This window comes from Equus asinus, chromosome 1 (genome assembly GCF_041296235.1).
Source record: "Equus asinus isolate D_3611 breed Donkey chromosome 1, EquAss-T2T_v2, whole genome shotgun sequence".
In the NCBI taxonomy this organism is placed as follows: domain Eukaryota; kingdom Metazoa; phylum Chordata; class Mammalia; order Perissodactyla; family Equidae; genus Equus; species Equus asinus.
This window is the reverse complement of record NC_091790.1, coordinates 115,040,496-115,053,827: the sequence shown is the minus strand read 5'-3', so window position 1 is coordinate 115,053,827 and position 13,332 is coordinate 115,040,496. Positions and strand designations below refer to the sequence as shown.

General features: G+C 38.5%; 1 protein-coding gene across 1 annotated transcript in view; it reads right to left on the bottom strand.

Moving 5' to 3' along the window:
• CD36 (CD36 molecule (CD36 blood group)) overlaps positions 1–13,332 on the bottom strand; it is a 263,195-nt gene that overhangs the window by 247,960 nt on the left and 1,903 nt on the right. The window lies entirely within an intron of this gene.

The window sequence follows — 13,332 nt, the reverse complement described above, 5'->3', positions numbered from 1 at the left end:
TTTGTGTGCTTCCCCAAGCTAAAAGGCCTTATTAGGGAAATAAATCCTTTTAACAAATGCGTCAGTGTAATCAAGAATGTGTGATGTGTTTTATCTAAGAGATTCATTTTGTAGAATTTAGCATTCTTTATTCCGACCCAGCAGGTTTGATTCAATTCACGTTTATTGAATGTTTTCTTCAGATAAAATGTTTGTGTAAATGATTATAAGGAAACGTGCTCTCGACTCGGCCTCCTTCTTGCTTCAATGACAAACAACATAAAACAGCAAAAGAATCTAAAACATCATGGGGTTTTTCAGGTGGAAAAACCCCTAGATGATTGAGAACACTACCTGATAACGCCATCCCTCCAAACCACACAACAATTAGGAGTAAACAAGTAAAAAAATATGGTTTACGTAGGTTTTATAATTGCAATTATATATGCAGAATATTTATCATAGGTTTGCACTAAAGAATTAGAAAGTTAGGCGTTAAATGTAATTCCAAATAAGACATTGACCAATGAGGCAAAAACTAACCTTTATCTTTCTACAAAATAACTTTCCCGGTTCAGTAGTTATCTGAGTCTCTAGGTGATCTTGCACAGAGTCATTCGCAATCACTACATGCTCATAATGGCCCTGGAGAATACACGAATGGGAATTCAAGGAACTCAGCTGATGGCATTCAGCACAGCATTGTGGACTGTGCATCTTCTGAAATACACGGGTGCAGGGGGTGGGGTGGGTGCCCTGTCCAGAGCCCCCTTGCCTGCTGGTACACCCACCTCCCAGCTGCTTTGAGAACTGGCTCACAGTTGCCGTTTCCTCAGAAAACTGCCCTCCAACAAAGATTGATTAGCACAGGGGTATAAAATACTGCCCCTCTGCTTCAAGGATGGGCCAACTATGGTGCCACTGTCCTCCAGAGGGTCCCCTGCAATCACGGTGAAGGAAGATGCCCGTTGGGACTTGATCCCTGCCCAGGCTTTCTCCGTTCCCCTTTCTTGCTTTTCTCTCTCCTGTGGACTTGAGATCACTTTCTCCAAATCCCCATCTCTCGTTCTGCTTCCGAGGAACTCTCACCTAAGACTCGGAGGCATCATTGAACTGTAAACTGGCTATATAAAAAAAATGGTAAACTGAAGAGATGGTATGAAGGGAGAATGGGGAAAGAAACTTTTATTAGCAAGATTTTTGAATGAACATAATCCACAATTACAATTCAACCCTTATTTTCTATGTATTTCAGAACCCGTTTATCTTTAAAATGGAAATTATATTTCAAAATCCAACATATAGTTGCCATGTTTTATTTAGATAGAAGAGTTGAAAAAAAAATGTTATTTCCCCTGCCCTCTCTAACTCTGAATTTTCTAAAAGAAAACTTTGTAAACAGGTCTACCAATTTGTCGCTAATTTTTCCCTTTCCTTTTCTTTTTTTCCTTCCCAGCATTGAAATGTAGGAAGAATTTGTGGAGTTTTTTTTTTTTTTTCACATAAATGAATTTCAAAAATATAATTGCCAGCATTTTAAATCAATATTTTACTCAAAACACTTTTCTTATTAGGACATTCCATGACTGTTTGTGTTTAGGTTGAACATTCCAAAGGCAGGTCGTCCCCAGGGACTGGCACATAGTCAGCGTGTAATAAATGTCTGTTGGTTCTTTGGAGAGCCCCGTCTAAACATCAGAACCCTTTGGGGTGGCGCTGTTCAAAATGGTTAAGCTTGTGGGCTCTGAAGTCTGACAAAAGCTTCGGTCTTACCTCCATCTCCTAGTAGCTATGCAAATTTTTCACTTTCTTTCTTGAAGTCTCATTTTTCTAATCCTTAAAAATTCGTGATAGTGTGCATCCCATAGGTTCTGTGGGAATCTAATGAGACAATGTATTTAGCATGGCAAGTGCTAGATAAATATTAGCTAGTTAGCAGGAAGAGAGGTATTATAGTCTGAAATTTAGACTCCGTATATAAATTGATTGACAACAGTTTCTAATAATGAAGTCATGGTCAGTCAAATAATACATTTGCAACAGCATATGTATTATTGCTGTTGCTATTATCATTATCATAATAATAGTTTTCAAAGTTATAAAGATAGGGAAAATTTTTATAAGAATTGCCAGAAAAAAATCCCTGGTAAATTGATGGTCAGTGAAAGGAAAGCGCATGGCCAGCATTACTATCATCTTCTCTGCTTATCAAAGAGACATAACGAGATTCAATATAAGAAGAGAACTAGTTCCTAAGCCAAGGACTTGATCAAAGGACAGACTGTAAACTTGGCCGATATGGAAATAAATATGTCAGTTTTAGCCATTATTCTCTGTATAGCTATTTAACCATATTAGCAACCATATTAGCTAACCATATTAGCAACATATTCTTTTCAATGAAAATTATACCTCATGTCCTGCAGGCAAATGAGAAACTGTCATTATTCCAAGGCCTCATGTTTTTAAAAATGATAATTCCTCAAATATATCTAAAGAGAACTTACACGGGAGGGTTGAGTTTAGCACTTGGATATAAAAAACTGACCATTCATGTTTTAAAGTACAAAGCATATAGTTGAGGTTGAAACAGCAATGGCAACAAGAGGATAACAAAAACTGTAGTGAACTAATGACATGAAATAATCAGGAAAAAGAAAAACAAAACAAACAAACAAACCCACACGTAAAACACCAGGACCTGAAAAGCTGTACCAGACCACTGAAAATAGAAGCTGTTATTGCCATTGCAAAAGAATCAGGTATAATTCCGGTCATTCTTCATAAACTTTCTTGGCCATTTTTAAGCAGACATTACACAGCAACCCCTTTGGATTTTCTGTTCCATTTTTGTATAAACTTAACCCAAAAGCTACATTCATACTCATCTGCTTAACTCCCTGAATAAAGGTCTTCATTTAGACATATTTTAATGTCATAGTTTATTAAAGTTAAAATTTTAAGAAATGAAGAAATGTTCTTTATCTTATGTAAAATCATTGTTAAGTATCTTCTTAATGATGCTCAACATTCTTCATAAAAAAGTTTCCTTCTAGATGTTATTATCCACAAAATATCTTACTCGCCTGATGAATATGTTCTCTTTTATTAAAGAATATACTACATAATCCATCATACCAAAAAAGTACTATGATAAAAAGAAACATATTGACTTTATAATGAGCTGGACTCATGTCCCTGTTTATATAGCAATGTGACATCTCTGAATCTCAGTTCCCTCAAAATTTAACTGGGGAAACTCCACTAGGTTTCAAGATCTGTGAATAATCCTCCGTGGCTTATAGACCCTCTGGGCCTGAGGTTCTGAATAGGATGGAGAGAAAATTAATACAAAATGAAAGAAAAGTTGTTGGATTCCCAAAATTCTAAGGTAGAAAACAGGTTGATAAAGATACTCAGCTGCAAACACGTTTCAAAGTATAAAGTGTGTATAGGTGAGGTTGACACATAGCAATGGCAAAAAAAAAAAAAGATACTCCAGTAGACAATACTCAGCAAAAAACAGTAATACACATGACATTGGTGAATCTCTAAAGCATTAAGTCAAGTGAAAGAAGCCATTCATAAGGGAATATACCCTCTATGAATCCATTTTATGAAGTCTAGAAAAGGCAAATCTATTATGATCGACAGAGAAATCAGTACTTGCCAGGGGTCAGGAGCTGGAGTAAGGGGACTGAAGGCAAAGGGAGCCAATGAACTTTTAGGAGTGATAGAAAATTTCTATATCATGATTGTGATGGTGATTATATGACTGTATACATTGATGTAACTCATGAAATCGTAATCCTTAAAATTGGTGAATTTTGTTGTATATAAATCATACTTCAATGATTGAAATACTCAAATTAACATAAAAAAATTTAGTGTAATAATCTGAATTGTAACACACTCACCAGCTTGAATTCTGATTCTCTTTTTCGAGAAAGGGAAAGGAATGAATTGCAGCTAGAATGTTCATAATTGCCCTTCAAAATCTGGATATGTCCATTGTAGCATCTTCTTCACCTGAGTTTTATCCGTTTAGTGTCTCCTCTATGAAAAGTGAGGTTTGCAGCAGAGAGGAAGACAAGTCACAGAGTTATGGTAACAGCCCAAATGAGAGATTATGAGGGTCTTACACAGGCCAGTAGTTGGACTGGAAAGACATATTTTGAGTAAAAAAAATATTAATGAGGTAAAATTGGCAGATATTTTAGTATTCTTGGTTGGAAGTGTGGTATGGTAAGAAGTTTGATACATGCCAAATTTCTGCCTTCATTCAATTGGTATATGGTGACGATGTTCACCACGTTAGAGGGGGAAAAAGAATGTGCTTATCTGAAGAGTTAGATGAGTTTGATTTTAGTCTGTCTTTCAGAAATTAAGAGGTATCTACTTGGAAGTTTCCAGTAACAACTTTCTTGTACCCACGGCAAAGGTCAAGGATAAGGACAGAAATTTCAGATTATATGAGTAAAGATTTGACCTTGAGAGTTATGTAGCCACTCAAAAAATATGTAGAGTGAAAAGAACCAGGTGCTGAAGATGGATCTCTGGGTAAGACCAATGTGTAAGAGGCAGAAAGAGAAAGTGGGCTCCATAAAAGAACAGAGAAAAAGGAAATGGTTGGCGAGGTAAGAACAGACAAGGAGAGGTTGATATCCAGGGAGTAGAGATTTTAAGAGTGTCTTAGGAAGGTTAACTCCTATAACAAACACACATTCCCTAATCCCAGTGGCTTAACTGTATCCAGATCACAGCCAGTTTTGGGGCATGGAAGGGCATGGGAAGAGCCTGGTGGTCTGTAAGTCATTCAAGGATCAAGGCTTCTTCCATCTTATGGTTCTATGTTCCTCTTGGAAACTCAGAAGATGGCACAGAAGCAAGACCATGAAAAATTTCATACCTGTTTTAACAACCTTTCTTGGGAAGTGACGCATATACCTTCTACCCCATTTATGGGGGTGAGCTAGTCAATGTAGCCTCATCGAGAAGTAAGGGAGCTGGGAAACACAGTCTAGCCATGTTCCAGATAAGGGTGAGCACTAAGGTTTCTGCCTAAAGAAAACACAGTCCAACAATGTCAGTGTAGCAGACATACCCAGCAAGGAGAAGAGCTCACAGAGAAATTATAGGAGAGAGACAGAGAGGCATCATTTATAGAGCATCACATGAAGACACAGGTGGAAGTGAGATCCAGTGTAAAAATGGAGAAAGCGCCACTGAGACAAGTCTACCAAAGTAATAAAAACATCTTTTTTTTTTTTTTTGGAAGATTGGCCCTGAGCTAACATCTGTGGCCAATCTTCCTCTTTTTTTTTCTCCCCAAAGCCCCAGTACATAGTTGTATATCCTAGTTGCAGGCCATTCGAATTCTTCCATGTGGGTGCCAATCTTTAAAAACAAAAAAATAATATTTTTATATCACTCCCAGTGGACGACTGATGGGGGGATAGGTTTTCTGCTTTTATCATTCTGGTTTCTTTTTCCAAGAATGTTGGGAAAATTAATCATCCCGCCTCATGATTTGGGAAAATAAACAGTTTCTATGACAGGGCCCAGTGGAAACCACAGATCCATTCCCTATAGACTTTTGACATTTTCCTCTCAAAAACATGTTCTCTTCTACCCAGTTGTAGGATTTATGAGATTAGACACAAGACAGTTATGCTCAAAATGCAAAAGAAGAAATTTGTATTTAACTGTTGCTGTCCTGTCCCACCGGAAGTTATTTATATCGATTATTTATATAAACTGATAAAAACAGCAGGGTTAACAAGCTATTAGAAAGAGGCAAATCTCTTTGCAGATTTCCTGTAGCATTTCCAAAGGATGAGAAAATTTACTGAAGCCTTATGAACCCCATTAAAGTGTTGTTTTGTAGGTAAAAATGGTCAAATGTCAGTCCTTTTATATGATACAAAAGAAGAACCACAAGGAAGAAGCTGTTTGGTACGTGAAGCTCTGATAAAACTGGATGGACCCTGGATGGGAGTGGGTGGGCACGTGCATCTCCCCAAGACGTTCCTGTGCTGGTTTATGCTACGACTCAAGCTAAACCAAGGTCGAATGGACCACTAGACCTCAACCAAACAACAAGAGAAGCACCTAATGGATGGGCTCCATCTTTATCTCCCAAGACACCTTGGGGTGAGCTACACTGAGATCAAACTCCTTTCTATTCCCAGGGAAAGTATTTTTGTACAAGCATCAAGTTTGTTATAATTAAAATTTTCTTCTTTTTAAAAGTATCCCCTTAGTCAATCTAAACCAACTTTAACATAATTAAAATTTTGAGGATATGGTATTAATATTTTTAAAATGTTTAATATATTACATATTTTCTCTGCCAGAATCCCTTTCACGATTATTTACTTGCCTTCCTATGCAGGCAAGTCTATTTGCCCTTGGCATATATCCTGCAAAGTCATTCTTTCCTAAATCATGTGGCCCAGATGACGTATTTTAAGACATTTATAACAGTTATATTAAATTTTAAAATGCTCTTTTGAGTCCGAGTGACACAAGCAGCCAAATATTACCCACGGTTGGTGAAATCTAACAGATTTTTGTCGCCTTGCCCTGTATTGTTCTATTTCTGTTCCCTTCACTTTGTTTAAAAATAATTAAAAATATATTTCTTTAGAGTAACAGAACCTACATTTCAGGTCAAAATGACATATAATCAGCTCCCAACGTTCCATTCTCCTCCCCAGAGCAGGTAATAATGATCTGAAGAAGGAAATCAGAATGAAGGGAACAACTTTAGAGGAGTTCTAGTAGAAGGCGTCCAGAAAAGATCCAAGCAATTGAATTGAAGAATTTTTAAAAATGGCCTCTTTCCTGTCATCACAGGGTAGCTTTATGGTTTTCCAAAGCCTACCAAGATTTACTCTATTCCAATTCAAATAACGTTCGTTCTTTACCTAAGAAAAGCAAAGAGTAACACAAAATGCTGAGTAAATTTGCGTGCAATCTGTTTGGTGCTCTGAAAGAAACGTAAATATTTGCAGCATTAGGAAGCACGCTACAGAATCCTGCTGAAAGAAGAGACTCTGAATGGCATCTTTTTCCAGCTGCATAAACAGCTGGCACTGGGATGGGAGTTTGGCTGAAGCATTTTACCTCCCTGGACGCCATGTTTACCTTGAATGATTCAAGGAATGTACACAGTGGGAGGTGACAACATCTGTGACCAAGGTGTGTGGAGCCATCCACTCCAATTTCTCTTCCAATAAGGGAAACGGGCACTTTTCAAGAACAGTAGAAAAACGTTATTTTGAAAAATTGCATGATGTAATGATATCCTGCATAAGATTAGCTGAAGGCTAGTGAACTAATTGCTGACTTATTGTGGTTGCCGGTTGGAAAGCTAAGAGTTAGTGATTTAGTTAAAAGAGTTTTTGAATATCAGGAATCAAGCAGGAAATACTTTAAGTCAAAATTAATAATTTTTTGTCTTATTAACAATTTTTTTTAAAGATTGGCACCTGAGTTAACAACTGTTGCAATCTTTTTTTTTTCTACTTTTTCTCCCCAAATCTCCCCAGTACATAGTTGTATATTTTTGGTTGTGGGTCCTTCTAGTTGTGGCATGTGGGAGGCCACCTCAGCATGGCCTGACGAGTGGTGCCATATCTGCGCCCAGGATCCAAACCAGTGAAACCCCGGTCCGCCGCGGTAGAGTGCAGGAACCCAACCACTAGGCCATAAGTGGTTATTAACACATATTAAAGCTAACACTATAAAATGTTTCTTCTAGTGAGCCAGAATGAATGCAATTTGGGTCTTTGGGCTTCTTCAAGTCCTACATAGAGATTTGATGAGATTTGAGCTCAAATTGTAGTTACTTCACAAAGCATTTCTCTTTTTCCAGAGTCTGTCTCTCTTTTTTGGCCACATGCCTCAAGTTTTCGTGTTCTATACTTGCTCCCTAGACCTAGAACAGCACTGCTGGGGGTTCTGATCCAGCCAACAATTTCCGAATGTGTTCAGATCCTTCACACATGGCTGTTAGCTTTCCACTCAACAACTGTATCTGACCAAGAAATTCATATGCCTTAGTCAAGTCAGGGATTGGATGAGGAGAGGTAAGTTAACTAGAAGAGCATGGCTGGAGTAGAGGACACAAGGGTTCATCAAGGTAATAACAGTGAGAAAGGGTTGGGGGAGTGAAGGGTAAGATGAAGGAGATTATGGAGAAATTGAACAGGATACCATAAAGTGTTTGAAGCAGGGGGGATATCACAATCCGACCTTCAAGTTAGAAAGATCGTTTTGGTAGCTATGGGGAAAATTGGTTTGGATTGAAACAAAACTGAAAGGAAGGAAAAGAAGATTTCATAGCAGTGATTCATGTGAGAAACGCTAGGACCTAAAAAAATGGTATCGACAATGGTGATGAAGAAAACTAAAAGGGTTAAGAGACATTTATGAGACAACAGTTCATGTCATTAATTTATAAATAATGATGTTAAAATTGTAGATGTGGACAAAATTCTCTGTATGCAAGAAAATTGAATGAGATTATTTCCTTCACCTAAATAATTTCCAAAGGGTTAGGAAACTGATTTCTTGAAAGTTGAGAACGATTTCCTTAACTTTGTTTGTATGGGGATCCAAATTTGAATATTTTTCTAATTATAAAAAATTCTTAAAGAAAATGTATTTCCTTACAAAGAAATTTAAGCTCAGAGATAGGACTTTTGGTCATCTTCCAGTTTACTTATTTTCTCTTCACTTGGGTCAAATATGCTGTTAAACCCTTCCTCTGATTTCTTCATTTCAGCCACTGTATTTTTTAATTCTTGAATTTCCATTTGGTTCTTTTTTAACAGAATCAAAGAAATATAGCAACTTAATTTTATCTTATTACATTTGGTCACCATTTTAGGCATTTACACAGGTCAGGTTTTTACTGTGATTTGTATAGGTTCATGGGGAAGCCACTAAGACCTCTGGAACTCAGGGCCAGTGGCAATGTAGGGTGAGTCAGGACCAAGAGGAGACTCCCTTGCAGGTGAAAAGTCTTCATCAGGTGTAGTTTGGGATCAAAGAGACTGCAAGTTTAATCAAAAAGTCCAAGTCTAAACGTAGACTGCCTACCACTACGAAAAATTGGAAGGCATTTGTAGGCAGAAGTTACAGAGGCTGAAAAGTTGACCTTGGCAAGGGCAACTAGAAAGTTCAGGTCCAAATATCTTCATAAATTGCCCCATGGAGTTAAATACAGCGAGTAAGGAGCAGAATCCAGGATTCCAAGATGCTATTGTTTCATAAGTGAATTACAATTCGGGTCATTTATTACACTCTAACTGAGCCACCAATACTTCTCTCCTTGACTGTGGCAATTGCCTTTTAGGTAACTGTTCTCTTGTCCTGCTACAGCTTATCGTCCATAAAGAAGGAAGATCCTTTAGAACGTTGGTAAGATCATGTCACATCTTGGCTCAAAACCATTCAATAGCTTCCCATCGCAACTATGATACAATCTGAACTCTTCATCACAGCCCATCAGGATCCGCCATAGTATGACCTCACCGCTTCCACCATTCCACATCTCATTCAGTCTGCTGTGGCCACACTGGCCTCTCTTTTCCGTGAGCATTTATTTCTGTCTTAGAGCCTTGGTCGTGCTGGTCCCTCAGCCTGGAAAGCTCTTTTGCCAGACGGAGTTGTGATTCCGTCCCTGGGACAGGCCTTCCCTGACCATGTCATTTAGAATAACTTCCATCCATATCCCTACTCCCCCAATCACTCTCTAACCTTTACCCTTATTTTTCTCCGTAGCACTTATCTCCACCAGAACTTAGGTTACATCTGTTTTATTTCTTTCTCCCCCACTAAGATCTAAATGAGCAGGAAATTTGTTGAATCTATCACTGTCTCCAGGGGCATAAAAGATTGCCTAGAAAACAGGAAGTGCTCAGTATGTGTTGGTTGAAGTAGTAAATGAATGCGAAAATGAGAGAGACGTGAGTTTGATCCATGTCGGGGAAGGAGAGATGCAGGACCTGGCCAGAGACTTCCAGTTCCAACTCTGTTTCAGCCAAGCACAGAGACCCAGAGGGAACAAGAGCGAAAGCGAGTCCACAGCCTCACTGAGCCCTAGAATCTCGACTTCATTCCAACACCTAGCAAGGTGTTGGGGCCCAGGCTGTAGACACTCTTCCTTTATGTCCTAGCTCCTCAGTTCTCGGGGCGGCTGGGCCTCCAGGCTGCCAGGGTGAGCTGGGGGTCAGCATAGGGGGAAATATTAATACATTTCTCTGTGAGGAGTTGCTGGCGTCAGAAACAGATGAGCAAGGAGAAGCCCAAAGGTTGTGAAAGAAGCAGATTCCTGCTGATTTCCCCAGTTTTATCCCTTCTCATCAGTATTCCAGAAGTTTCTAGAACTTCTTTAATGACAAAGAAGCCCTTCCAATAGCCCCCTCACTCCTGGAAAATAACAGCACGTCTGAGGGAGAATAGACCATTGTGTTCTGGAAACACTCGAGCAGCAGAGTGAATCGGCGAAACCACAGGCTGGGGCTGCACCGTGGACCCAATTAGCTGAAGAGAAGTCCAGTTCTTTATTCACATTAATAGGGGAAATGGTTGAAAACTGTTGTCACTACTGAAAACATACACATAATTAATATTTCAGCCTAAATTTACCTCCAGTTTGGGGGGTTTGTTTTTTTCTTCTAGTCTCAAGAGATGAGAATAATTACTTATTATATAAGGGTATGATTTCCATCTTCATGAAATAATCCTAGTTGTGAGACTATTGGGAATGATCCAAGTCAGGAGACGCTGTCATATGCAAAACCAGTTTCACAAAAAAGGGTTGGAACCTGCCTGCAAATCACATCTAACGGAAAGCTATGCCATAAAACTAGACAAGCCTGACTCGCCTGAGTGCGTGTCCATTAATGAAGGTGATGGAGCTTGAGAGTTCTTTTCCCTCTTGTCAAAATCATGATTTATAATCTGACTCTGTTCACAATGTTGACAAGAAAAATGTGTTTTATACGCAGTGCTCTAGATATTATTTTTATAGAGGTGAAGATACAAGAAATATAGGGTCTCATGGTAACAAGCAAGTTGCCCTCCATAAAAAACAGAAAATTAAAACACAGATGCAGGCAGCTTGTTAAAAAAGGGAGAGATGAGGGGCCAGCCCACTGGTGTAGCGGTTAGGTTTGCATGCTCCACTTTGGTGTCAGGGTTCATGGGTTCAGATCCTGGGTGCAGACCTACACACAGTACATCAAGCCATGCTGTGGTGGTGTGTCATATACAAAATAGAGGAAGATGGGCACAGATGTTAGCTCAGGGACAATCTTATTCACCAAAAAAAAGGGGGGGGGTGAGAAATGGAAGGTGGAAAATAGGTTTAATATATGGGCCAAATAAATAAATACTGTGGACTCAAGTGTATTTCTATGAACATTTTTCAGAAGTGACAAATTACTGGGGATTTCTCATAGTTTAGAAACGCAGGTGAGGAAGAAAGGTGAGAAGTGGGAAACGCAGCACTAGAAAGAGCAGGGGACCCACTGAAGACCATGCAGCCCAGAGACCCAGCTTTCCTGTTCCACAGCTTCCCCAAGGTTGTCTCGGAGACGTTTTCAGAGACTAGTTTTGGGTTTTGTCTCACTTCTCTATTTCTGGCTGCTTCTCTATATTTTCTTCATCTCTTTATTTTTATTATATAATTTTTATTGTTATTTTTTATATCATTTCCTTCTTTCTTACTTCTATATTCTATTGAACTTTTTCCAGCTTCTTATATTGACTTCTTGGTTTCTTATTAATAGTAAAAACGTATTTAAAACCAAGAAGTTCCCTCTGAGTACTACTTTAGCTTGTCTCTCAAACTTTCATAAGTGGTGGCTTAGGTATTATAAATAAGTTAAACTGGATAATTTTCTAATAACTCAAGCTTTTAATTGGACAGATTCCCAGCATCTCCACTTACATTTTTGTCTATTTTATCACTTTCAGAGAAGCATATGTTGACAGCTTCAGTCTTAATTGTTGATTTATACATATCTCTTGGCAGTTATGTCAGCTGCTTTTCTATAATCGAGTGCAAATATGTTCACATTGATTATATATGCTTGCCCATTTTTTTCCTCTCTTTAGCATTGTATAACACCTTTTTTTGGAAAATTAATAAAGAATATTAAATAAAAGCACAAACTTTAAAACTAGACACCATGAGTTCAAATCCTGCTTCTATAACCATCTTTTCAACTAGTACACTTTTTTAAGAGTAATTTGTTTTTTCTGTCCATAGTTATTCTTAATTTTTCATATATAAGTTGTTATGTGATCTTGGCAACTTGTTTAACTTCTGAGTTTCTGTTTCCTTTATCTGTAACATGGAATACCAATGTCGCAAAAGTTAAATGAGGTATCATAGATACAAGGTTTATCATGGTGGTTATTAACTACCACTGTTTGCTCACCTAATCCATTTACCTGAGACACCTGACCCATTGTGACTTATTATTCATTTTCCAAACTCATTTTCAGGGAAACTCCTTTTTCCCAGGACAACTCACCACTCTTGACTTTGAAATCTATACCTGAACAAGCTTTTGTAATAATTCCATGTCTATATTTATGCATCATTTCTTCCTTCTCCATAGTTTTGTCTCTTAAACCCTAACAAAACGCTTATCCAATTCTTTTGGGGTGAACATTTTTTTAGAATTAATGAATAAATGATACGATTGATCTGGAATAACATTATCCAAGAACTCTCTGCAATAGTGGAAATGTTCTGTGTCTATGCTGCGCAGTATGATGGTCAACAGCCAGTTGTGGCTGTTCAGCACTTGAAAGGTGATTACTAAAGAATTAAATGTACATTATATTTTTAATTAATTTCCATTTAAATCACCACACATGGCTAGAGGCTGCTGTTACTGGACAGCTCACGTCTTCAGAAGTTATGTTGTAAACTGTAGGTTAGTAAACTCTCTGACAGCATGTCATCTCACTCTGAGTAAAAGCCGGAGTCCTTACAGTAACCTACGAGGACTACACAACAGGGCTTCCCACCCACATGCCTCTCACCTCCTCTCCCTGCTTCCTCCACTACGGCCACGTTATCGAGCCATGCTGTGGCAGGCATCCCACATATAGAGGAAGATGGGCACAGATCTTAGCTCAGGGCCAATCTTCCTCAGCAAAAAAGAGGAGGATTGGCAGCAGATGTTAGCTCAGGGCTAATCTTCCTCAAAAAATAAAAATAAATAAATAAAACAGAAAAGTCACTGAGTGCCTTCTCCACCTTGAAGCCATTACTTTATTGTCAGGAATGCAGGGAGCAGAGCTGGAAGAGGACAGAGCAGGCGT